Raw genomic sequence first — 2,216 nt, 5'->3', positions numbered from 1 at the left:
CCATCAGGGTGTGAAATCTGAGGGGCATCGAGGGGGTTAAATGGTTCATGTCATGGGGCACAACGAGCCAAGAGGATTCTTGGGGAACATAGGAAAAGGATTCAGCCCCAGATGATCATCCTTTTGGAGATCTCCTTACATTCTGGGGCAGCTGCCAGACTAGTTTGCAGGGAGAGATTAAGAGGAAGAGGAGGTTTAGGTAAGCAAGTGGATTATAAGATTGCATTTCCTGGAAATAGGAGAAAGATAAATTTTACTTTTAGGAACTAATTTCAGTATTACATTCCTGAAGTTTGGTCTGTTAGGGGATACATAAATGGCAGATCTTTTCCTCTGATCTCTGGTAAAAAGCTAATGTCAGAGAGGTGCTGGGCATGTCTCCTCTAAATTATATTAAAGGAAGATCAAGAAGGAAACTGGGGACAAGATGGAATCCTACAGGTGGGATTCAACCTCAGATTAAACTCCTTACATTTAGATCCCTGTGTGGATATGTTCCGTCTGTACTCTGGGGAGCTTTGGAGATTTAGTCAATAGAGACTGAACAACTGCAGAGCAAGAGCAGTGATAAATTCATCCTGGAGGCCCCAGCCTTCATCCTCAGCAGTATGACAAAAATTCCTATCAGCTAAAATACCAAGAAATATGGACATGGACTTACAAGTAAACTCATCAAACCAGTGAGTCTCCCCTGTGATGCTACAGCCTAAGCTAACCTCTGAATTTCAGATATACTTGGGCTGAAAAAGTCCCTGCATTATTGTCTGCACCATACTGAACTCCAGTGCTTTGTAGAGGAAAATTTGGACACAGATATTGAGTGACTCACTGCAATAGAACAGAACAAATTCAGACAGCTCATCTTTTCTCTGGCTTCATGTAACAGTTTAACCCCAATTTTTCTATTTCCCATGCAGCCTGCTATCAGAGATTCTCTGCATCCTGGCCTATCAAAAATCCTAGAAATGTTCATAATAATTTTCTTGATAGATGGTTGCTTTTCCTGCTTCTCTTTCCTTTGTGTGATTTATTTTCTGTGCTGGCAAAATGTATGATAAGACACTTCTGGAGCTATTTAATGATATTTTCTCTTGTAGCCATTATTGAAATGGACAGATTGGATGTGAAGATCTTAGTGAACCTTCTGGGAATCTTCGCTCTCTCTCAATTTCTTCAGTTGCATTTTTTTTCACCTCTTGTTGCAGATATTCCTAGCAATGAATTAAAATAAATATCTCATCAGGAATGCCTGCAGATCCTCTGAATGTATTTCTGATAGTTGACTGCACAAGTGTTTTATTTTTCAATCCGTTTAACATGAGCTTGTTTGCCTTGCTTCCTGGCGCTGGAGAAGCACTCTGAATCCCGAATGCTGAAATGAAAATCACTGCTATTGTTTAAAACATGCAAAAATGTATCATTTATTCAAATGTAAGATTTGTAAGTCATTGAATTTCATGGGAGAAGAATCATTAGTCAAAGTGCAGGCTGCACTAGGGGTCATATTTAATTTATTTTCAAAGCCTTCATTCGTGCTTTTTGGTCCAGTGTGTCATAAGTTATTCAATACACAAAGGTGTCTACTTATGTCTCAAAGTAATTAAGCTGATTAAGTCATATTATCACTAACAAGAAGCATTAATTCCACTTGAGTGAATGCTGCAAAACAGAGCCAGTGACATTTCCACCACTTAAACTGAAAACCCATTTTAGGCTAACTGGGAAGCAAAAGCTTCCCTCAGCCCTGGCCTGTTCTTCCATTTGATCTCTGTGGAGGAGTTGGCAACTGATGTTTTCAGAGCCGTGAAAAAGGAAAAGGTGCAAAGGAGCAGAGAAAATCAGCATGTGACAATCATGCAGATGTTTTTCAGAGTGGCACAGGCTAAGTTATTATGACAGAAGCTAAAGGATATTTATTTCTAAAAAACATCTACCGAGAACAAAAAGGAAACAGGAGGAAGGGATCCAGCCAGGAATAGGCTGCTGTGTTGGTGGGTTCAGGGAGATATTTAAGAGGCAATTTGAAAAGAAATCTGAATGGATCTTGACCCAGTCTTGAATAAATTAAAGTGTGTTCCAGCAACCTCTTTAAGAGAGGGGAGAGGAGAGGAGAGGAGAGGAGAGGAGAGGAGAGGAGAGGAGAGGAGAGGAGAGGAGAGGAGAGGAGAGGAGAGGAGAGGAGAGGAGAGGAGAGGAGAGGAGAGGAGAGGAGAGGA

At 40.7% G+C, this 2,216-nt stretch overlaps 1 long non-coding RNA gene across 1 annotated transcript in view; it reads left to right on the top strand.

The window, feature by feature from the left end:
• LOC140685012 (uncharacterized) overlaps window positions 1-1,246 on the top strand; it is a 13,788-nt gene extending 12,542 nt beyond the window's left edge. The window contains exon 2 of the long non-coding RNA XR_012058114.1: window positions 1,098-1,246. This is a non-coding gene — a long non-coding RNA (uncharacterized lncRNA). The remainder of the gene's footprint in view (window positions 1-1,097) is intronic.
• The last annotated feature ends 970 nt before the right edge of the window (window positions 1,247-2,216 follow it).

Source organism: Taeniopygia guttata, chromosome 13, assembly GCF_048771995.1.
Source record: "Taeniopygia guttata chromosome 13, bTaeGut7.mat, whole genome shotgun sequence".
NCBI lineage: Eukaryota > Metazoa > Chordata > Aves > Passeriformes > Estrildidae > Taeniopygia > Taeniopygia guttata.
The sequence above is the reverse complement of the archived record's forward strand: the minus strand, read 5'-3'. Positions and strand labels throughout refer to the sequence as shown.